Below are 25599 nucleotides of genomic sequence, written 5' to 3'. Positions count from 1 at the left end.
CATAGAAAATAGCCCCTCGAACAAATCCGCTTCTTTCGTACCGAAGGTTCTAGCGACGCTTGCTTCTTTTTGCGCAGTATATGACAAACCTCTCTCTCTGTTTCCTCTCTCTCTCTCTCTCTCTCTCTCTCTCTCTCTATATATATATATATATATATATATATATATATATATATATATATGGACACAAAATTACTGAGAACCAAATTGCTACACTTTCAAAAATCACCCAACTGAGGACCCTAACAAACGTGAGGAGACAGAGCAATTTGAACGCTAATTAAACCATTGCGATGTGCTTAAACGTCCGCTAAAAGGAGCGAGTGCGTGGCAAAGCGCTCGCGTGTTCCTTTTTATACTCCGTACTTCGGCAATGATTCATCCCTGTCGTAAAGTTTATATTCCTTTCTTTTGGATATTGTATTGTTATCATGATCATAAGCCTACCTTAAGATGTAGGGCGAGGGCCTCTGCTAATGACCTCCAATTTACCCTACACTTTGCCAATTGATGCAATTTTATGCCTGCGAAGTTTCTATTTACGTACTCCATCTAATATGCTGCCGTCCTCGGCTGCGTGTTTCATAGCTTGGAAATATTCCGTTGAGCTAACCGACGACTAGTTCTCTGTCATATATACCCGACGTGCCCTACCCAGGTCCATTGCTTTCCTTTAATGCCAACTAGAATAATGGCACCCGTGTTTTCATTAACTGCAACTTCTTTCCTGACATCATTTTGTTTTGTATAGGATCCCAGCATAAAAAAATTACACCATCTCCCACTAAATGGAGCCATGAGGGAATGTGAAGCAGGATTGGGGGTGCACACCTAGTTTCCGTTTACGTTCACGCGGCGTTTCCGTCAGTGTGTGCGGTTTGTATTTATTCTTTGTGTTATCATTACGTTGAGTTTGTGCGTTGCTTTCCATTAGCGCCGAGTGAACGAGTCGCGCTGACGTTGACGTTCCAACTCATCTGAACGGGAGCGAAGCGAGAATGACAGAAGCGGACCGAGCGCACGCGGTTATATACACATGAAATGGGGGAGGGAGAGGAGAGAGTGGGTTACACGTTGTATTTCACTGCGGCGCGGCTGCAGCAGGGGTAGGAGAGGAGAGAAGGCGACCGAACACGTGCGTAAAGGAGGAGAGTGAGAGATAGAGTAGGCGCATGCGCAGTGGAGCGCGGACGCCACCGGATCAAGCTCGCTCATAAGATGCTTCACATCTAAAAAGCACAAAAGTGTGACTAGATTCCTTTCAAGGAGTGGTAAAAGCCAATAATGGTAGAAGTGTGGTCTTAGTTGAAACCTAGCAAGTATTGCAAGGAAATCGCTCCGCTAGCATGGCGACCACAAGAATACCAGTGAGGAACTGTTTGTGCCGAGCATCAACTGAAAAAAAGGCAAGATTGTTGTGGAAGCTTCGAACTGTTTCTGAGAAACATTTAGACGAAGTGTCGGAAGGATGCGAAGTGCAGCCTCAGTTTCAGTGCAGCGCTAAAAGAATAACAAATATGGGCAACAGAGTCTGCGTTATTATTGGTTAGGACGACAACGATTGCTGAGCAATCGAATGCCTGAGATTAGTTAGTTGAACTAGGTAGCAGAAAGTGCCAACATTCTTGACTTGATTCGTTTTACCGTTTGCTCCCACAAAAGTAAAGCAAGTGATCGTGTGCTGTAATTGTAAAACTTTAATTTAGAGCGTGGATCTCCACATCTATGCAAGTTTTAATGAGGTAGCTTTTCAAGTTTAACTTGCCCACGTCCCGTGTTGGCATCAAGTTATAAATGTGGCTGTTGACTGACCTACATTTTACAATTCCGCAGTATTGTAAGCACGAGTTATATCGTGAAGAAAATAATACTGAATATAAGTTCTTGATTTATTGGCTTCTGATGCATAAATGTCTTGCTCCAAGTAAAAATAAAGCTCAGGGTGGTTTTCTGCGGATATTCTGGCGGGTCATTTCGAAATTTTCGCGCTGTAAATTCTGCATAAATTTCACAGCATTACAGTGAGCCATGAAGCATCATTTTTGTTTTTCAGAGCAGTTAACGATATAAAGACAAGCTTTGCAGGACTAACAGGTCTTAAAAGCTTTTACATCACATCAAAATGCTTTGACAGGGTGTATTGGTAAAACGGTTTGCAAGAATAAGCAATCTAGCTGTTAGACTGGCACGCTGTAGTCTGTAGAATTCTTCGTATTTTCTCGGTACGACTGTTAGTAATTTCGACTACGTTGCTAGTTGTAAGTGTTATACCTAATTCCACAAAAAAGCCACGAAGGGGCACGCAGTCATTGCACACATTAGGACACACATATTGAAAAAAAGCTCTTTCAAATAGCCAAATAAAAATTGTATTGGCGTTTATAAAATACGTAGTACGCTTGTTGAAATTTACATGCCGATAATCAGTGAATACCGTCAATGAAAAAAAGCATCTACCTGAGGTGAGATGAAATGAAAGTACAAGCATCCCCAAGCAATAACAGCAAAAGCGTAATTCGCAGGCGCAATTTCCGTAAAGTTCCACAGAAATTCTGGATCTCTTTGAAATCTTTAGAGCCCTTTTTGGAATGAATCCGTAGTAGAACCTAAAGTAGTCCCATGGCGTAATTTGCGGTTTACAAACCAGTACTTATATAAGTGGTTTAGCGTTGCCTATTCAGCATTTGCGTCTGTTTTTCAGCCTGTTCGGAAGTCAGGTGGGGTGCTTGATGCGGATATAGGGAGAATTTACAGCGTGTCGTCGAAGGGGCAGGCATTCTTTCCTGCTGAATTGAATCATCTGACAGATACACACGCTGATAACTCTGAATGTGGACAAGTAAATGACTTGGTATACTTTGTTTGAATTGTTGGCAAACTAGCATTAACGTAGATTTGGGTGTCACGCAGATATACTACGTAAACTGGAGGCGTGCTTTTACGGTAAGAAAGGCCGGGTCCGTCCTTATGTGCATCATTCAGTGGTCTATAGAATACATTTGAAAAACAAGCTGATATGTAAAACATTTCTAAATCACGCATGAGGTGAATGTATAGGTATATGCCTGGACGCATGCATCTGTTAAACCACCGCGGCTCTCTAATAAAGCCTGTGCCAAACCGCAAATATTTCACTAATTGGAAACAAAATGTTTCTGTTTATGCTAGGCTTTCAAAAGCTTATCTCACTCTCCGAACAGAACTTTCAGCCAATGCTGACGAATAGGGCTACGTGCTTTTCGCTCCTTCGCGTTAACTGCTCACATGTCAATAATCCTTACCATAACTATTTTATGAAATGAAAGGAAAGTGGACCCCACGGCGTTAACGATGCCACGAATACGAATAAGAAGTGTCTTTATAAATATTTAGTAACGACATTGGAATAATGATGAGACGACACATGCAAAGAATATGTATGTATAGTTCATCAGTAACCGGCTCTATCAGCAAACGCTATTGTTTCAGCCAGTTTATGCATGAGTAAACATGTCGGTACAGTGTTTTTTTTATCAGATACATATATAGTGGCAGGGAAAACAGGCATAGGGCAGAGCTGTGGGCTGATTTCTAATTGAAAGACGTATTGAGCCCGTATGCGCAAGGCCTCTTTACCAGCTCATTAGCAAGCCACCCGCCGGCTGAGTGCACAGGTCGCTATAAAATGGGCGGCTACGGCGGCAGGAAATTAGAGCTCGTTACGAAAGGTCATTGTCCCTTGTGGGAGGCCGAAATTGATAGTTAAGATCCAGGAAGCACCGCCACACGTTAACATGAACGTTAACGCTTCTACCGCCCCCTCTGATTAGTTTGCATACTCACAGAAGGCCGTAGTTGTTAACATATTAATTCGTCCACGTCTCTTCTAATGTTATCCTCCGACGCCGCACTTGCTGATTTCTGCCACCTTTTCTTCCGCTGACAATGTATTACCATTGCACAGACCATAACGTATACGGACCATAATTAGGACCATTAAAGTATAGAGACCATAATTTCGTGGCAAGTGCGCCGATGTAGGCCATCTCTGTATAACGAGACTTATCATTGTAATTTAGCTGTGTGGTCGATCGGGACAGTTGGTGATTTATGATCTTAGGTTAACAGCGCTGGCAAAATAAAGGGGCGACGATAAAGCACGAAACAAGCGCAGCGTTTGTCTCGGCCTTTTTCATCGTCCCTGCTTTTCGTCATGTGGTATAGACCGAAGATAACTATTACACCTCGGCTGGCATTGTTTCCGCCGTGCGGACATGTACGAGAGCCTTTTTGATCCTCAAAAGGAAATATATTCATTCAGAGGGAACTGAAAACCACGCAGAACGCACGGGAAAAGAACAAAAATAATTGGTCAATTTTACAAATCGCGCAGTGACATTAACTGCGATAGTCTAGCACATTTTTCTTGTGCACTGAGTTTGCACAGAATATGAGAAAGTATTATGCAGTGCTTTATGCGCTATAACAAATATAATAAAACAACCACGGCTTTTGCAATCAACGTCAGCCCCAGCGATATTCCTGGTTCAACGATTTCTCAACATTTCACCCGTCAATCGACCCCTGAATATGTTTTGTTTTGGATTTGCACTCTGCAACCGAAATCTTAGGATCGTGTGACCTGCGCCCACACGCATTGCTGAGAACTTTATGTGCGTTATATCAGGTAAATTATAACGAATTTGATCAGATCTTTCTTGTTATTGTAAGTACTTACTGCAGTAAAATAACTGTAAGTAACTGTTTTGTAACTGTAAGTACTTACTACAGTTGCGCCAGTACTAAAACACAAACACAAAAGCGCTGTTTGTGTTCTTCAGGAACACTCGACTTAGCAAAGTTTGTGACTGACTCTTTTGTGTATATATGTGCGTATGTGGCTGTACGTACCGTTTGTGTGTATATGTAATTCATTGTATATACCATATTCATCACCCAACATCCGGAGTAGCAAGCCAGCCGAAAAACCAGGCCAACCTCTCCGGCTTTTACATTAATGATTATTATCTCTCCAGTACTACCGTACTGGGGCAACAAACTACAGCGCCCATCTCTCAGTACCAAACTTTTGCAACTGTGTTCGACTGAACTGCCACCACGGTTGTACAAACTATTTCTTTTAATGTCACCATAACGATTTTAACGGAGAATTCGCAAGGGAGGCACGTGCCCCGAATTCATACGTCATTATACGCCGGGACAGCCTATACATTGGGTGTTTTCTTCAACTTCCTGCTTTGCTGTTTGTTCTTGGCCGTTGTCCTGTTCCCATAAAGATGCTTTGCGTTGAAGACGTGAGATGGCTTACAAGAGAATGTAGAAGAAAGGGTGAAAATTTGTTTTCGTTGGGAAATTATTTCGAACGAAACACTCGTGTCAGATGTGTGTGCGGTAACGGTGTTCAACAAATGATGGTTTTAAATACAAGTAAGCAGTGTGTATGTTTTGGTTATTCCCAGAATCCCGGATCATTTCTCCCGCCTCTTCACTCCAGTTGACAGCCACACTCGGGAAAACGAAGGTGTCGCTTGGTCTGGCGCCTCACCGCTCGTGATGGGAAAATCAACAGCGGCGTTCGCCCTGTCAACCGAACGAGGCAGTCGGTCCTACATTTCCTTTGGTTGGACAAGACGACGTAGGAAAAGAGGTGAGTCGCACCCACGCAAAGGAGCTTAAACCAATTTCATTTGTTGTTTAAAAGAGACTCACATGATCTTGTGCTGCAAGTTTGTCGCCAAGTGACATGTTACAAAAGCTACTATTTGCAAGTTGTGTTTTACACGATAACGGAAAAAAAACATGGTTCCTTACCATGCCTGTTTGCATTTGTTGTTTTGCTATGAGCCTTCAGTGTGTCCGTGTGAACTACTAATCGTGTAGATTTTGCAAACTTTTCCTGCAATTTCATTTACTCATCAGAATATCACCTTCTGCTTTTCAGATACCGTTTTTATGGTGCTCACGCTGAACAGGAGCGACAGCATAGCAAGTCACAAGCCTGATGCCTCCAGCCGTCACCACTTTTTGATTTATTCTTAACCATAAGGAATAAAGATTGAAACATGATGCCGATTTCTGCGGTTTATTTTGCACCATATGACACTATGCACATCAGTCACACATTTTAGTTGGCTATACTCATACAAGCATGTAAATGAGGATTACCTAAACTTCTTAATTGGAAATCACAGACCATCTTTTCGCGCCTTCTATATTACTTTGCTGCGAAGGGTGTGTTGTTTTGATGAGTTTTATTAAAATAATGCTAAAATTGAACTATTCTTTATTTTGAGTCGCTGGGTAGAACGGCAAGTATTATTGGACTTGCTTAAAATGAATACTTCACTATTTTCAACAGTATTCACGCAAAAGTAGAGCAATGGTCATATGAGTAGCTTAAAATAGTTTTGGAGTCGCTTGACGCTTCGGTGTGGGCTCTTGACCCCCGTAGGAGTATTGCCGGCAATAGTCGTCTGACTCGCTATAAGTGGTAACGTGATCCTTCGGATAAGAGTCCTGCCACTCTGCCTAGAGGGTCAGGGAGCTCTCCTAAAGCGCGCAGGCACTGACCCGCCAAGAGAGTCACCGTGACTCTTTAAAGAGCGTCGTATACGTGCCAAGTGACAACTCTCCGAAGAGTCACGTATACGTTTTTTGTAGAGCGTATGAGGCATGGTGTGAACAGAAACTTGGCCCACCTTGCCTTTGCCACGTTGTGCCTATTTAAAACCTATATCAGCCTAGGTAAGTCAAAAGTAAGCATAGCCAAACCTAATAAAGCCTAAATATTCTTAATGTAGCCTAATTAAGGCGAACTTGTTAGGTTTAATTAAGACTAACTTAATTGGGCCTAGCCCAGCTTGCCTTTACCATGCAAAGCCAAGTTAAGCTTACATGAGCCCAGTTGAGCGAGAGTAAATATAAACAAAACTAACTGAGCACAACTAAGTATCATAGTATCGCCTAATAAAGCCGACCATAATGAAGAATAGTAAAGGCACAGTGAAATTAGACTCAATTAATCCATGTCTAATGCCAATTAGGTTAATGAAGCCATATTCAGTGTGATACTATTACTAGTGTCTAAGTCGAATCTGATTAAAGCTAATAAGCTTAACAAACTTCATTATTATTAATTAGACCTACGACTAATTCATACTAATTGAGCTGTGTATGACTGAGCCAAGCTCAACCAAGATACTTGAGGCACATGTGGTGCAGTTATGCTAATTCATGTTATTAGCATAACTGCACCATATGTGCCTGTTATTAACCTCAATTCATGTTATTAGGACTAGATAGGCTAATTACTTCTAGCCGATCCTATTATTGGTTTGTGATCGAATGACTCACATTCTATCAGTTCCGATACCACCTAGGAAACTATCAGCTCCACTGTCATTCAGCCTTTCGCTGCTTCGCGCAAGATGCCCACATTTTTACATAGCTCGTTCACTTTTATTTCTCGCCTGTGCTCTTTGCTCTTATCCGCCCATAAGCTATAGCTCCACGAGTAAAAAAAGAAAAAAAAACGCCAGGCCTGCGCTGAAACCGCAGCACAGTCACAGCGAAAGCTGGAAGAGCGGCGTTTATAGAGCCCGTTTTAAGCTCTGTTGGGGCTACAATACAAGTACACTAGAAAGGTACCCACTACGCCATAAATCACAATTTTTGTGAAGTTGGGAAGTACCTACTAAGCCATTATTCGTCTTTCTGCGGAGAAACGAGGCACCAGCTACACGTCTGTAAGGCATTATGTGCACTTTGTTGACGCGACGACTGATGACGATGAAGAATTATGGCTCAGCCCTTTGTAATAGGTTGGGAGCTTTAAACGGCCCACCAGGTATCTAAATTGCATTGGGTGACGCCCGGTCGCTATTTCCCTCTCCGGTCATGCTGAATAACATAAGTTGACGCGGGAGAGAGACGGGGGGGAAGGGGGGGGGGGCAAAGAACTTTACTGAGACCCCGAGGAAATGGATCATGCTCTTATGGGCTTCCTTGGCAACCAATACAAGTGCACTTGCGAGGAAACCACTACGCTATAAATCATTGTAATTTTACTGAGACCCCGAGGAAATGGACCATGCGCTTATGGGCTTCCTTGGCAACTAATACAAGTGCGCTTGCGAGGAACCCACTACCCTCTAAATTATTGTAAACTTACAGAGACCCCGAGGGAATGGATCATGCGCTTATGGGCTTCCTTGGCAACCAATACAAGTGCACTTGCGAGGAACCCACTACGCTATAAATCATTTTAATTTTTGAGAAGTAGGGCAGCAGGCACTGTGCCATTTTTCGTCATTTTACGGAGAGCCGTGGTACCTGCTAAACGCATGTAAGGCATTATGCGCACTTTGTTGATGCTCTGCCTGATGACGAAGAATTATGGCAGAGCCCTTTGTAATGGGTTGGAAGCATTCAACAACCTACTCGTTGCGCAATTCGCATTGTGTGACGCCTGGTTACAGAATTCGCGTTGTGCGACGCTTGGTGCTTATTTTACTCTTCTACCACGCTATATTCCATATGCTAATGTGGTTCCTTCCCGACATGAAGCCTGTATAGGACCTTTTTGCAAAGCAGTTTCCAAGCACCGGCATGGCTCAGAGGTTGAATACTGGGCTCACACGCAGAGGGCCCAGGTTCGAACCTCGTTCCATCCTGGAATTTTTTTCTTATTTCGTTTTTTTTTCTTATTTCGAGCGATACTGGTTACGGACACCGGCGGCGGCGGCGGCGGCGGCGGCGGCGGACAACTACGGCGCCAAAAACGGCCGGTGAAATGATCTCATAACAGCTTTCGCTGTAAAAAAATTGGCCGCGTATCTGCGTGCTTCGCTACAAATGTCGTCTAAAGACGATAGATGACGCGCTGCGTGAGATATGGCCGCCATCTGGCAATACGTCGGGAAACACGAGTGCTGTGTTTCGGGCTGGTAGTCCCGCGGCAGCAGCAGGCGAAGACCGGCGGGGACGCCGGCCAGCCCGAACACGCGGTTTGGCGCCAAGCGCCGAAGGAGAAGAACGTCCGCTCACAACGAGTACTCTCCACACACTCTTTTATTTACACGTCGCCTGGGCAAAACAGGAATGCCAGAGCGGCGCCCCCTGGCAGTCGTACAGTGCAATACTGAACGGAAACCAAAACACAACAATGAGCTTGTGCAGAGGGTAGGACGAAGGCAAGTTCTTTCCTTCCTCCGTGGCAGAGGGCTTTCGTCGGCGTGCATACCGCCGCATTTTCAGCGCAGTCGCATTTTCAGCGCAGCTTAAGAAACTAGGGTCTTTAGAATTACGTATCTATGTATTTTCTATTAAAGGAACACACCACCTAATACTTACCTAGTGATGTTGCGCCTCACATATGCGTAATGTTTGCTTTTTGATCGACAATGTACACAAATATTAACCTGCCCACCAGTTAAAGATGGCTGGGCGTTCGTTAAGTGGTTCAACTTTCGCCGGGCGGCTGAATCGGGTGACAGACAGACAGGCAGACAGACAGACCAAAATTTCTCCGTTTAAGTTCCCCAAGAAAGACTATCGTCTTTGAAGAACAATTTAGAATAGTCAGCGATGCAGTATGACTGAGGACGCTGCGCAGGAAGCAAGGTTACTGGATGGGGGCAGCTGAAAAACTACAGGGGAGCGCCACGGAAGCAGCGTGGCCCCTTGCTGTCACCCAGAAAGTGAGGGCGCTGCGATCTCGTTGCGCCCTGTCTACCTGACATGCTCCGCGCGTCGTGCCTTATCTGCTCATCGTCTGCTCCACGCACCGTCTCCGAAGGACGGCGCGGCCTACTTTGAGCGCTTCCTATCTCAAGAAATCTGGTTAGCGGGTCATATTGAGAGCTTCAACCACTGCATAGATAGAGGTTGACACAGCTGGGCGCTCGATACTAAGTTCGAATGGTTGTCTTTACCACGTGCTGATGGCGCTGACTGATTACGCGGTTGTTTCAAATGATGAGTTTGTGCTTGCCTAAATATTTATAATATTATTATGTGGGGTTTAACGTCCTAAAACCACGATATGATTATTAGAAACGCCTTAGTAGAGGGCTCCGGAAATTTCGACCACCTAGGGTTACTTTAACGCGCGCCTAAATCTAAGTACACGGTCCTGAAACATTTTCGCCTGCATCGAAAATGCTCCCACTGCTGCTGGGATTCGATCCAGCGACCTTCGGGTCAGCAGTCGACCGCCATAACCACTAGACCACCTTGGCGGGGCTGCCTAAAGATTTGATGCCTCTCAGTGCATATACTAAAATTTCCTGGTAAACCTTGTCAGACCGCTTGCACCCGCAGCAGATACATTGAGCGTTCTCTATATCAAGTGCGCTGACGTATATGAAAGCGATAGAAGCGTTAGAATAATAGAGAGCTGAGCTAGTTGGCAAGTATTCATTCTAAAAAGACAGGGCGTGCAAACATGGACACAAGAAAGAATTCAGGACACCACAAACGCCTGTTTTCTTGTTTCCAGCAGCAGCATGTTGAAGAAATAAAAAGGTAGCGGCACGAACAAATGGTAACAGGACGTTTTGATGTAACAGTCGCCATGTGTTACCGCTCATCGCATGACTAAACAGAAGTTTTACGCCAAGTGTGGAGTGTCAATTCTGCGAATTAAATTATTTCCAATGTATTAGGTGCAAAGTATATCTGTCAAGCCAGCAAGAGCACTGAAGAAAAATAATGAAGACAGGAATGCAATGAACTTGCCAAGAATAGTGCCATTTTGTACTCACGTTGGAATACCTAAATGTAGAAACAAGGACGCCGGTAAGCTGGTTGTGTTCAACATGGGACACCCCCTAGTGTATTTGATGATGTGCCGATGTTCATGCGTCCAGATTACAACACCTAATTCACTGAGGTTTGTGCATGTTTCGGTGCAATAGCGTCATAAAAGAAATGGCGCGCAATGCGTTTTTCAAGATCCTTATTCTATTTTTTGTTTTTACTTGTTAACATTTCCTTTTTTAAATTATTGCATATGTCCTTGCTGCGTAGTCTAGAGAAACCTACCTTTCCCCGACAACACTGCACACTGCTTGCTTCTCCACATCCTCCAAGATTTGACAGCTGTCTTTGAAGTTGATATTGATCAAAATAATCGAGAATCAAAACCAGTACAGACGTTCAAATTCTCGATGTGGCGAAGAAAGGGCGCTGCGTCGTTAAAAGTGGTAAAGCTGAGCTGCTGCTTCTTGGCACTTTCATGAATGGCGTAAGAGCATTCCGGCACGAGGTTTCCTTTAGCGCTGACAACCACAGTCAAGTTTTTGTTCATTATGACCGCTCTTTCAACGAAAACTACAACACTAATTCATTCAAGCTTGAAAAAAAAAAACACCTTCCTACGTGTTTCTGACACGATGATCCATACATGGGTAAGACTTCGATGTCACCAAGCCAGTGTTCATCTGTGGAGCTTTCACTGAGGGGGACTTGCTTTCAGCATTTCAGGCAGCCCTCTCTTGGCGTTCAAACACTTCTATGCAGACCTCACTTTCGCTCTCAGAAACTGAGCGAACGGCATTTTCTGTCACGGCCAAGTTTGTTGCATCCGTGCCGACTTTTTCTACACTGAGCGCCACGTGATGTTCAGCGCTATTTGCAAGGTTCCGCGATACACTGCACCTTTCTTTAGCCCCAACCGACCTCGCGAAACCGAGACTGTTTAGTCATTGACAACGTACTTAAAGGAGGAGAAATTTTCTCTGCGTCAAAGCGAAGATCACAGACGAATTTTCTTTGCGCAACTTTCTAGTTTTCACTTCCTCTCGCATTGCACCACTCACACAGCACATTTGGTGGCTTGAAGAAACGTCGCTGCACGAAGGGCGCTTCTTTTGACGTTCCCGATATGTATCCACGGCGACAGCCTGGCACAAAACTCCTCGACCTCAAGATCCTTCCCCCAAAAGGAACATAAGGTAACCGCAAGCAATTGTTTGCTCGGAGCCAGTAACCATTCACCAATGCTGCCCGTGTGCTTTCTCTCCAGAAAGCAGAACCGCGTAAACATTGTCGTATGTTCTGGCATGGTTGAGATTTAATGCACAAGATGTGTTGCAAAACAAAAGCCGCGACTCTGTTATTATTTAGGTTAGTTAACGATGAGCATTCATTTTTATTAACAGCAGGAAAACAAAATATCACACGGTTCCTTGTACATTCACCTAAAACGACTCGAAGGCGATATCCACCTTCTTTTTCTTCTCAATCAATGTATTAGGGAGCCTACATGAACGGCCGGTCATGTAGGCTTCCTAGATGTACTTATCCTGCCCCGCCGCCCTCAGAAGGCTTGCTGCACTTTTCGTAGTTTCGCACTGCCTCCAGGATCGGAGGCTCTCACTTCTCTGCCTCCGTGATCAGTCGACCTTTCACCAAGCTAAGACGTCATGTGACGATGGTGTAGGTTAATGCCACAGGACCGAAGGAACGAGATGGCTGACGCAGAATCGACGCCAGCAGGGAACATGAGCCGTGGCTTCACTCTGCCACTTCCAAGGGCCTTCTTTATTTTCTTCTCTAGAGGTCGCGCGCTCTCCGGTTTTGTACGCCGCCACAAGTAGAACGCTACAACGGCACCATGTGGCGTTACGTCACATGTCACGGCAAAATTTGTGACGTCATTATGGCTTCAATAACATTTGCTGGCAGGCTAGTTGGTGATGCATAGTTCATGGGTAAAATACAGCACAAACCAGACGATTAACACAAGGAAGACACGGGACACACATTTTTGCGATCTGTGATGTCATTGTGACGTCATATGGTGACGTCAATATGTGATGATAATTTTTTGCACCACTCGTCTCTGACGCCGCAGGACGCGAGACGCCGCCGACGACGACGGTCAAATTTCGCCTTTAATGACGCATATAAGGCTTCCACCTTAAAATTGTCTGCAAGCGCACGCCTTGATGGCCGCGTCGCAAAGCGATGCCGGCGACACCGTCGCATTGGCGACGATTTGCGGCCGCCTCCTTGCGCGTGTTGTCCAACTGCACCCATGGAGTAACGTTGGCAGGAAGTCACGACCGCACCCGCTCTCGGTAGTACTGCTTTAATATTAAAGCCTTGCGCACGTTGTTGAACTCACAGATCATCACGTTGCCGCATGCATCGCCTCGTACTGTACGAGACAGTACATGCCGCGCTTTTTGCATACAACATATCCTGTATTGACTGATCTGAAAGTGAGCGAGCACTTCCATAATTATTGCTTAGAATTCCTCGACTTATTATCGCCAATGCTACCATTGTTTTGTTCGTTTTTTCTCATTTTTTTAGATGAAAAAAAGTTTCAATTTGTGTGCCGTGTTTTCAGCAGCCCTCACTTAGTGGCGTAGAGAAAGTCTATAGTGCACTCCGGTTTGCAGGCGCAGCTCTCGGGAGCGCAGCGGGGTGCTATATACAGATATGTCGGCTACAAACGTCGCGTCAACGTGGCGTTGCCGGGCCACTCACTGGAAGGACAAGCTGGACAGAGCCGTGTTTACAGTGCACTAGAGGCTTCTTACCTCGGCCCCACCAAACCCCAGCAACTAATGGGTTCATTTCTTTCAACGCCTCTGCAGGTAAATCTGTACAGGTAAAATTGAAAATCACTGAGTCTATGTTCATGTGTATATTAGTAAATTGCTATTATTCCATTTTTAACAGCGAAGCCGTTTAAGCTAAAGGTTCGGCGCTGCGGTGTAAGGCCAGAAAGCTCTCGTAGCTTTCATGTCACTCCCCGTTGCCTAGTAATAACCTGGCCAGTGTCAAGCAGCTCCTAGCATCACATATCCGAGCATAGTGCAGTATAGCAAGGGGGTAGGAAAGGGAAGTTAGAGTGAGGAGGGGAGAACGTAAATCACAGCATAGCCAAGTATAGTAAGGTTAACGAGGGGGTGCGAAAGGGAGGTGACAGTGAGGAGCAGGGATTTCAAATGAGGACAGACAGACATAGAACTTCATTTGTGTCCTGAGAAACGCTAACCTTAGAGCAAAATGAGGAGCAGATATAGTAAAGCATAGCTGCCTGTACAGTACAGCAAAGGGTGAGGTAGGGAAATGAGGGTGAGTAATAGGGAAGTACAGGGAAGCCTTGTACAGTTGAGTATAGCAAGAAGCCAGGACGAGGAGGAGAGAAAGGAGGAGGGGAAGCTAGGCAGCTCTGCCGTTTCCTCAATTTTCTGCCAGCTGCCTCAATTTATCTGTCAGTCTCGTACAACTGCTCACCTTCACATACGGCTACATTCTCAAGCCTAACATTCAAAGAGAAATGATGAACGGAATAACATACATTCAATATAAAGCATATACGCACCCTTGCTGACGATGTTTAGACATATCATTGAATGGAACTTGTGTAGTTGGACTGGGAGGTGCACCAATAAATCTGAATAGATTTATACTGCTTCGACTTTTGCTTCGATTGTGCTGCTTCGGCGTAACCACATTCACGGTAAATGTGTAATAACTGGGGTGTTCACGAAGATAGCGGACTTATTGCTGTTATATATGCTGCACTGATTCGCACTGAGCATTTTGTAGGCGAATACTTCAAATTGTACAGGTTGATAAATGTTTACTGCTTATGCCACTCATGTGTACCTAATTAACAAACTGACTACTTTTATTGTAATTTTTCTGTCTAGGTAAACCGTGTAAGTTGAAGACGTTGGTTTCAGCTTTATCCGGAAAATTATTTTTACTCCAAAGTTCTACATTAACAGCAGGAACACTTCTGCCTACACACTGAAAAAAGATAGGGGTGTTTCTATCAGAAAGTTCCTTCATTGTACCAAGGCAGTACTACAAAGATTTTCACCATCCCAAAACAAGCTTGAGTTTGCAATCAAGTCCACTGTGTTGGATCAGTGGTTATGGTGCTTGGCTACTGACACGAAGATCGCAGCTTCAATCCCGGCCGCGACGGTCGTATTGCGATGGAAGCGAAATGCTAGGGACCCGTGTATTGTGCGATGTCACTGCACTTTAAAGAACACCAGATGGCCGAAATTTCCGGAGCCCTCCACTGCGGCGTCTCTCATAATCATATCGTGGTTTTTGGACGTAAAACCCCCAATATTCTCATTGAGTTTGTCATCAACATCACATTTGACGTGCCCTCACACGCGTGCACTGAACAGTATAGACGATGTCGAAGCGGCATCATTGTGACTTCTCTTACTTATATAAAATATGAAAAGACAGGAGTCCGCCAGGAAGACGACTCTGACAACCGGGACCATAGCTTTTTCATAGGCGATAGTAAAACAAGTTGCCGGTCCTGTGGGGTACTGCCTTTTCGTACAAAGAAGAATACTCTCCGAGCTCGTTGTACCGGACATCATTCCTGATCCGACGCGTCATGTTTGCCTAAATCGACTGCGGAAGCATGACAGGCGCTGGTGAAATGAAGCCGTAAAAGAGGAATGGCATTGAAGGCCTGCGTTTCTGTTGTCCCACCACCCGCTTCCAAACTGCATGTTTCGTTTCACTTGAACTAAATAGCTTGCTGCTTTGGTGTGCAGTCTTGCGCCTAACTCTCGCTTCATGTCAGTTTTATACATTACGATTGCTGTGTTCGTGATGACAAAGCGCCTACTGAACCGTTTTATTTCCAAAGGCTCGCTAAAGTTCGTATTTTTATACCTGTGTGTTTGTATTGATCTTCAAGTCTACATGGTTTTGTTCCCATGCTTCTAGTGAAAAATGTCACAGGGCGGATTGCATTGGAGGGACTCCTCACGCTTATGACAATTTTACATGGTGACTCGTGCGCTTCTTTATTGCTTAAAAATACGCGGATGTTCTAGCGGATTATGTGCTGCAACGCATAAGGAAATGTTCACGCATAATGAAAAGCATGCGGATACGCGGTGAATTTTCGCGTAAGTCGAAGTAGCATATTTAAAAAGAGTTTCATGCGTAGAAGTGACCCCAAGCAAACCATGTAACGATCCTTGTAAACGCCCTGGCAGCAACTTGTTTCTCATAAAAGCTTGTTCACCTTTTTTTGGTGATACATAACGTGAAAGGACCGTGGAGGCATTACTCTAAATAATAAAATCTACAGTTTATACAGAAGCTGTTTCGAGAGTAGTACTTCCTTCGTCCAGGTAGTAGAAAACATTTTGCGATGCTGATCCGCGGTGATGCCTTCGCTCGGCCTCCAATACGCTTTTAGCAGATGGTCACCCGTTCAGGATACTTTTGGCGAGAAGCTGATCACGTGGCGCACATGTTTTCGCGCCTATATTTTGGCCTGCACGGGCACAATGGGCAGTGAACGAAAGCCGGCGTAAAGCCGCACCATTTGTCGATGTATGTCCAAGGACACCGCCGATCCAGGACGAACAGTCCATCCTTGCCTACAAATGCATTTGAGGGTGAAAGGAAACGCCGCAGTGGAGCACCCCATAACCTTCACGGAACACCTCATATACTTTTCGATTATGCATTTCCACCGTTACTGACAACACCATGTAGAAAGGGCAACTTACTCAGATTCTTAGTTCCTCCCAAATTTCTCGTAATTTACAGATGATGTAACAGATCAATGAGAATGTAGCCAGCCTAATCTAATACAAAAAAATTGGCCGCGTATCTGCGTGCTTCGTTGCAAATGTCGTCTAAAGACGATAGAAGAGGCGCTGCGTTAAGGACCTTAGCTGCGTGAGATATGAACGCCATCTGGCAATACGTCGGGAAACGTGAATGCTGTGTTGCGGGCTGGTAGTCCCGGCGCAGCAGCAGGCGAAGAACGGCGGTGACCAACGCGACCGGCGGGGACGCCAGCCAGCCCGAAAATGCGGCTTGGCGCGAAGCGCCGAAGCAGAAGAAACGTCCGCACTCAACGAGTATTCTCCACACACTCTTTTATATTCACGTCGCCTGGGTAAAGCAGGAATGCCAGAGCGGCGCCTCATGGCATTCGTATAGTGCAATACTGAACCGAAACCGAAACACAACAATGACCTCGTGCAAAGGGCACGGAGGAAGCCAAGTTTCGGCGCAGTCGCATTTTCAGCGCAGCTTAAGAAACTAGGGTCTCTAGAATTACGTATCTATGTATTTTCTATTAAAGGAACACACCACCTAATACTTACCTAGTGATGTTGCGCCTCAGATATGCGTAATGTTTGCTTTTTGCTCAAATGTACACAAGTATGAACCTAGTCAGCCGTTCACGATGGCTGGCCCTTGGGCAAGTGGTTCAACTTTGGCCGAGTGGCTGAATCGAGCGACGTGCCGACAAACAGAAAGACAGACAGAAAGACAGACCAAAATTTCTGCGTTTAAGTTCCCCAAGAAAGACTATCGTCTTTAACATAGACGCTGCACCACAAGACACGGTACATAAATAGGCCGCCATAATAACTAGGTGAATCGAATGAACGACTCCTCTACGTTTTTCAATATATCTCGTTTGAAGAAATCTTCTGTTCATCACATATAGATGATTATCGCAAGTACTCATGACTCCACTATTGTGAAATGGACAACAAACTATCCATGCACTTTTTAGACTCATACAAATGACCTTTTCTCTTTTTTTTTTCAGTCAACTACAATTTAACTCGCAGTAGGTGACGTCGGAGAAAAAAAAGTCGTACAAATACGGTTATTGTGCTCTTTGACTTTTAAAGCCTCGCGACTGAATTTTTTTCTGCTGATTACTTCTTCTTGCCCTTCAAACACATACCCTCCGAACAAAAAAAGTTTCGACTTGTGCAAGAATATAGGATGCGATGCTAAACGAAACCATTTTTAAAAAACTTACTGCGCATGTTGTTAACCACGCTTTGGAACAATATAACAATCCTATGATTCCAAAAAATGAAAACAACAAGTTCTGCAGTACACGCGCGCCCCAGAGAATTGTTAGGTATGTGGCCAGCGATCAAGCTCATTCTTTCCTTGTTTATAGAACGCGCCAACACACCTACTCTAATGCTATTCAGCGTTTATTGATGACCACACCTTCACATTAAGGAACGACATTGACTGAACAAAGCAGCTTATGCACACGTTGATCGGGAAATAATACGAAAGAAGAAAACTCTCAAACATAATGCTTCAACAGGTGTTCTTTCGATACCGAAACTCGCTTCCATTTAATTCTGTGCTAGGTAATTTAATCATAATGAAGGCTTCAGATTGCAACTTCTTTCACGAGTCAGAAAAAATAGCTATCATTACGGGGTTGCAACACTGCAGCACCTGATTTGAAGGTGTATTGTAGGCGGGTGCTCCAAACTTTGGACGAAGTCATCGAGAACACTTGTGTATTTCTGCCGAAGCGACATTCAAAATTCGCTGAATTTGTCGCCGCGGTAGCGGAAAAAAAAAGCTCGTAGGGAAATACCGTTGTGCGCACTGCCACAGCACTATTTAGGGATGAAATAGAGCGCCGTCGACGGAGTTTGTGAATAGCAGGCCTCGCTTTCCCGGGGATCAAAAGAGGCGCATTATACCGGATTTTTCTAGGGCCTCGGCTCGCCAGATACGGACATCCCATTTCGCCAGTTTTCCAGCATCTGAAATGGCTTCGACTGTGCTCGGGCGAGCTCTGTGGAGTTTCGGCTTTTCTGGCTGTGTGTGTAGAATAAATTGAGTGAATTTGAGCGTCTGGTATAGGAGCAGACATCCCAAGTAGCACGGATATGCTCTGACACGTTTAGAATTACTAAAAACATTGAAGAGATCACAGTATCTGTAAATCCATCGAATTAACGTGATCCCCTTGAGGACGATGCTTCTGGTGCGATTTTCTGTATGACAGCATCATTTATAGATTGACCATAAGGATAAACATACCTTTGATTGACCAAAGTGTCAAAATTTTTACACTTTTTTTTGTTTTCTTTCGTGCAATATGCAATAGTAGGAAAGCAAACATTCGTGAAGAAAATGAATGTACGCAAAAAACGAGAAAACTACAAGCTGCCGGTAGACTGCGTTCGAGACTTACCAACTGAGCTACTGCATTGCCGCGCGTATGTTGTTATTTTTGTGTATCAGCTTACTCACCCTGGAACTGCAAGCCAGCGCCGCCACTCACAGCCATAATGGTGGATACGGAACAATGTAAAGCTGCCAGCGTCCCGCGGCGTGCGAACATGTGAACATTCTGGGTCATGGTAACTGACTTGTAAAGCACGTACGCTATCGGAAGGCATCGGAACTGCGGGACACAAGACCATCAAAGAAAGTGAACGTGACAACTCCGCCGCGCATTTTCAACTGGTTATGTTTTTATGTTGAGTAAGGCTAGTGATTGAAAAAGGTTTAAGATGAAATACCCTGGCATTTGGAATATTTTCTCAACTGGTGAGAACATCGCATGCGTCATGTGAAGACGTGTTCGAACGCAACCTGAACTGAAGAATAAAAATGACTTCGCTTTATCCGTTTGGTAAAAATCGATCAATATATATTGATTCAAATATATGAAACCTACACATGATGAAGCAAAAGAAGGCATGGAGCAAACGCGGTCCCTTGTGCTTTATTGTGCTTCATTATCTCTTGGTCTCATATCATTCTGCATATATTGATCATTCTTTACCTGTCTACACATAAGGGTAGATGCGCTGCAGAGTTGACGGTGTATCTATCTGATGGCACCCAACATTCCTTGCTCGTACAAAGTTACCACTCTCAATGTTCCCAGGTGTGTTGCGTATGGGTGGGAGGCGGCTCTAACTGCGTTCAAAAGCCTAATGAATGATGACCTAAGACATCGTGAGCTGTTAGATTGTCGAAAATCTTATGCGGCAGTCACAACTAGAAACATCCAATTACGGTCGTCTAAATTGCCTAATTATGATCTCTCGGTTCTCCCTCATAGCACAATATGCTTTACATCGGCCGCCTATGTTGATGTCAATTACAAAGCGTGACCTCGACTTCATATCTTAATACTATTTATCTGCGGATATACTAGATATAGATTGACACACACAAGTCTGATTCTCCAGTTGTCTCCCAATAATGCCGGATTCGGCCTGTAAATTGGCAACATTTCAGGCTGCCAGAGGAAAAAAATTTGGCCTTGGTTCTTGGCTACTTTTGACTATTTTTTAAACTGACCTGTCATAAAAATTGGATACATATATAGAAAGACGACACTCAGCGCGTAGAAAACTGGACACAGACAAAAAGACAGGGGACAGACGCTGACTGACTTCAAAAAGGTGGCTGCAAGATATGATTTACGCGTTCTGTTTTCTGCAAAAACAGAAGTGATAGCGTTTGTGAGGCCATTTGCAGAAATTCACAGCAAATGGAGCAAAAAATAAAATAAATGTGGCGTGCATCATCGGAAGTTCGTTGGCTGTAAGTGAGGGGTGGTGTGCCGTGTGCCCCCATCGTGTGGTGCTCCATACATTGGGAAAACAGGGCACTGCCTGAATGTTCGCCTAAGAAAACATCACAGCTATCTGAAAGGCACGCTCTACCCGCCCTTGGCTATGCACTGTAAACATTGCAACGGTTGTTCGTCGCTTTTTGATGCAACGCAGATTTTGTTTGCTCACAAGCACCACGTGGCTAGGGAACTGGTAGGATCTGCCTTGATTAAATAGGAGACTGGCGCGTGTGTTAGCCACCCGTCGGTGCATTTGTCATAGGTTGAGTACGCATACCTCCAGCAAAAGCATGTAAGATAGTTTTCGGTATGCAGTATCGGTGACGTTAGCTTTTCTGCTGGCAACTTCCAATTTATGTTTTTTACGCAAGTTAAAATTGTTAGATTTTTTTTCCGTTCATGGATGTACTCGTGGTGACATATCTTAGTCGAATTGCTGTGACGTTGTTGCCAACTTTAATAAGAGGGTTTCCTTTTCAATAAACTTTTGTTTTCAGTCAGCGCCTTCCCCATGCCTCGTGTTTTCCAAGCGCCAAGTCTTGCCATGAATATATACCAGCTCACCCAGTACACCACTTTAGTTCAGTTTACGCAGAAAGCTTAGCAAATATGCAGGTAATGCAATGACCACGCCCCTGAGTGTTAATATTAATGTCTGGGGTTTAAGCTCCCAAAACCACAATATGATTATGAGAGACGCCGTAGTGGAGGGCTCCGGAAATTTAGACCACCTGGGGTTGTTTAACGTGCACCTAAATCTAAGTACACGGGCCTCAACATTTTCGCTTTCATCGAAAATGCAGCCGTCGCGGCCGGGATTACCACTGAGTGTTCTCTGTGACAACCGTCACCAAAACTTACTTTAGGCAAAGAATGTCAGAAGGTCTCAAAGTCTCGCTTTTAAGGATATCATTCGGACAGCGACTTATAAACTTTATCTGCCTAGGCCTTCTTATCCCTCGAGAAAGGATTGCTGAAACTAACTCGTACGCTTGCATATGACGTGCAGCTGCGATTGCAATCGCATGATATTTTTCGCGTGCAGTGAATATTTCATTATATAATATGTTAAGCAAAGCGTTCTTTGTTTTAGCAATTTATACGCGCTACATAATTTTCCTTTGTTCTTAAGTTGGCAAGAAGCACCTTTGGGATAACGTACGTGCAATAAGGCTGATCCAGGGTTTCTCCGTAACGTGGTTTCTTATAAGCGAAGCTTTTACGTGTTACAGTTTTCGGCGGAGGTGGCGGCATACTTCGCGAAGAGCGCGGCGCCGAGGAGTGTACATAAACACGGGTGCACATAAACGAGGCCCTCGATTGGGCGCCGGTCACATGAGCATTCCTATGCGCCATTTTTCAATAATTGATGCTCTCTCGATCGTGGGCTCTCCCCGGATCACCCGCTTCTGATATGGAAATGTCATCATTTTTGAAAGAGATTTATGATTTCACGCTGCTAAGTTTCATTGTTGCATTCCATTGTTTCACGCCTATCCGTCGTTGCTGCCCACAGCAACAGAAGTCTTGCGCTGCTAAGAACGTGGGTGAAGGAACGACTCTGGGCATAAAGGTAAAGTTTAGCAGGTAATGTTGCTCAATGCGATCGAAACAAAAAAACTAAAAATAAAGAAAGGACAGTAGTAGGTGAGGTACGCGCATGCGAAGCTTATATTGTCCCCATTTTTCCAATAGGGCAAGAGCTCCTAATCTTCTTGGCTACACTTCTGCCTCCTGCCGAACGCATCCCTGCATATTTTATATGCACGCACTGCAGGATTATAGCGTTGGGGAAGCCTTCGGTTTCCATCAAGTCGTCTGAGAGTGCACATATTTACAGAAACCGAGCTCCGGACGACCCCTTCACGGGCATTCCTAAAGAGCCTGCTGCCAACCCCATTGACCTACCAAGAGCGAGAAGCTTCTGAGCGTGCACTCCGCACGTGCCTCTATCGAGCGTATGGGAGCGGCCGTCGCTCACATTATTGATCGCCCCGAGACTGCTGCGGTCGCCGTCCGAGCCAAATTGCTATGCAGGTTTTGCATGCAATATAGGTCTACTATAGGAACGAAAACATCCAGGGCTAAGACAAACAATGGGCTGGCGGTCCTATCCTCCTTAATGTTCGATGGTGAGCACCGAGGCGCGTCGTATACTTAAACTTCAGGCTCCCTCGCAAATGATTTGTTTGCCGAACGCAAGGTCTGATAATGGACAGTTCATTTGTAAGAACGTGAGCCTTGGCATATTGGTACTCCGTACTAACGCCCGTAGCACAGAAAAGGAACAGGACACGGTGGTACGTCACGGACACAGCATTAACTTCTTACGAATGATTGATTTTACGAAGCAGTGCAGGGGGTCATCCCTGAAACAGACATTCTTTCTTGATTGAATTGGCATCACTGTACACTGACAAAAGTGATGCCGGTGATATTTTACAAGATGACTGTTTTTGCCATAATTGGGAGCGAAATTAATGTTTCATGGGAGTGGCAGCAGCAGCATCTGCCGGCAAGTGAGTTACTGGTGGCGGCGGCTGAGGTGACACGGGTACTAAGTGATGAACAAGTAGGGCACAGATGACTATCTTGCTGGAGTTATTAAATACGTAGCATTTTCTTGCGAACCAAAATCACTCTGACCCTATCTATCTATCTATCTATCTATCTATCTATCTATCTATCTATCTATCTATCTATCTATCTATCTATCTATCTATCTATCTATCTATCTATCTATCTATCTATCTATCTATCTATCTATCTATCTATCTATCTATCTATCTATCTATCTATCTATCTATCTATCTATCTATCTATCTATCTATCTATCTATCTATCTATCTATCTATCTATCTATCTATCTATCTATCTAGGTCAGAAAGGCATTTCATGTAGTGAAACCGACATAAGGGCAATGTAACCAATGAAACAAGCAACAGTTATCCTTTTTTTCTTCAAATTGTATCGTGCCCGCATACCGGCCACGCAATACTGTACCGACTATATCTCGAAGTAATAAGGTCCTAGGTTGTTTTTTTCGCTAACAAGCAATATTCCGGCAGCGCGAAAAGCACATTCATTTGATTCAAACTAAATTTTTCGTCACAGTAAACCACAGAAACCAGAAGGAACCAAAGAACATCATTTATTTCTGAAGAGACAGATTCTGCTTGCTTCTCAATTCACGAGAAGCTCCCATTAAGTTGCTAAGAGATGTGATAATGCGAACTATAAAAGGTTTTCTACTTCAACTTTCTGGGCACGTTTAGTTCAAGACATAACAGCTCAGAGCTCTGCTTTTCGTTTCAGCGTACTTGTATGTTCGGATAAAGATTCTTTGCTAAAGGGATCACATGAATCTATTTTTTTAATATTACAAGAGTCGTCCTCTTCGGCCCGCTTCAGTACTTCAAGTACTTCCGGAATTCACTTCCGCAGCGGAGATATCTTTACACTACTGCTTTCCGGGCTTTCACGGCGTCACGGGCACCAAAGGACTCGTCGACCCTTTATTATGCTCCAGGCATTTCCAGATCATAAGTCAGTGCACTCAATGCATGTGGAGGTCCAAAGCAGTTGAAGCTCTGCAATGCCTATACATTTCAAGGCACGCGTGAGCTTCAAAAAAAGAAAACTTAGAAATATGTGAATGAACCCCCTAACACTTAGATAGGTCGTTTTTAAACCATTAGAAGCCTATAATAAGCAAGATTACGTAAAACGTTCTTATAAAGAGTCCATGGTCGCAATTTTTACGTCCTATAAACAAGGCACTTTCGAACGCCCAGTATTGACGGTTTCACTGTTTACTAACACACGCCCTGGACCGCTTCCGGTTTCCTGCGCTGGCGTAGGCTAGCAGGATTGGCGGAGAACAAAAGCCTTGGCGAGTAGCCCGTAGAGTTTCAACACTTTTGTCCCTGTGCCTAGCAAAATATTTGAATTAAATATCCTTCTAAGCTACACACAACACTAAAAGAGTTAGTCTTTAACTATAAGCGCCTTTCGTTTATGTGAAACTGGAAAAAGAGTATTCCCTTACTCTGACAAATCTTTAAAAAACGCTTTACGCTTCGGTGTTGCAGAATAATAAATGAGGTTACCGGAAGTTTCTTGGGGTACACCACGTGCTCCTGCTATCGCAATCTTGAAACCGTCTTTAGAACGTTCACAGCCCGTTCAATCATTAACGGTACTTACTCTTCACAAAATGAATTTCAATTATGGTGGTTCCAAAATTCAGGTATCGCTGTTCTTAAGGATGTTTAAGGTCATTTTTAGTTTTAATTATCAAAACCCGTCACAGCTACAGGATTGCCGGTAATATATAAGAGCGCAATGAGCCGCCAAGCCAGTCGTCTGGATAGGAACTCCATATATGGTCTTACGTTCTCAAACGCTTAGCTTTGTCAGGTTTGTGGCTGACGTCACACCGGTGCATGTGTATTTAGGCCGCATTAGCTGTGGTGAACGTCTTACAATACGGAAGTTCTTTGTTGTAAAAGAAAACAATGAACATGATAACTTGCCCGCTGATACATATATAGCTTTCTTCCAGGCCTTATGAGCCAACTGGTCCCCTGAAAATATTGCTTCACACTTAACCAGACCTTCAGGCATGTTGGTCTTGCCTGGTCAAGGTCGGCAGCTACACGAAGAATTGCGCATTTCTGTCACGTTTTTGTGCAAATTTTCCTCGCATAATGCGTAGCAATGATGCAAATGTCACTGAAAACGCCAACCTTATAATCATGAGATAAAAAACGTTAGTACGAGAATTGGTGAACTTGGCCTAAAAAGCAAAAGAGAACAGTGGTAGCTGCGAGTGGTTCAATGGACGCAAAAATGAAAAAAAATTCGGCAGATCCCACGCGTTGTGGCAATCGATTTAATGCGAAGCAGTCGGCGAGTACTCTATGCTGTGGTTTATGGCTTTGAGCCACGCGGTACGAGGTGGACTGACGTATTTTTGTAAGTGCAGTAGCTGTGTGCACATCCTGGGATTACACTGGCGTTTAAATGGTAACCTATGGTGCGACGCAACGTCAGCCCTCACGTTAGAGTACATACGTAACTGTCGTTATTGTATTCCTCCGGGGTACAGCAATGCTTCAATATGGCTTGCTCAATCATACGAATCAAGATGTAATGTTTAATAGACTGCTATAAAATCGGAGCCAACACTGGAACCACATCTTATA

The sequence above is a fragment of the Rhipicephalus sanguineus genome, chromosome 6 (genome assembly GCF_013339695.2).
Source record: "Rhipicephalus sanguineus isolate Rsan-2018 chromosome 6, BIME_Rsan_1.4, whole genome shotgun sequence".
Taxonomy (NCBI): Eukaryota; Metazoa; Arthropoda; class Arachnida; order Ixodida; family Ixodidae; genus Rhipicephalus; species Rhipicephalus sanguineus.
This window is presented reverse-complemented; position numbering follows the sequence as displayed.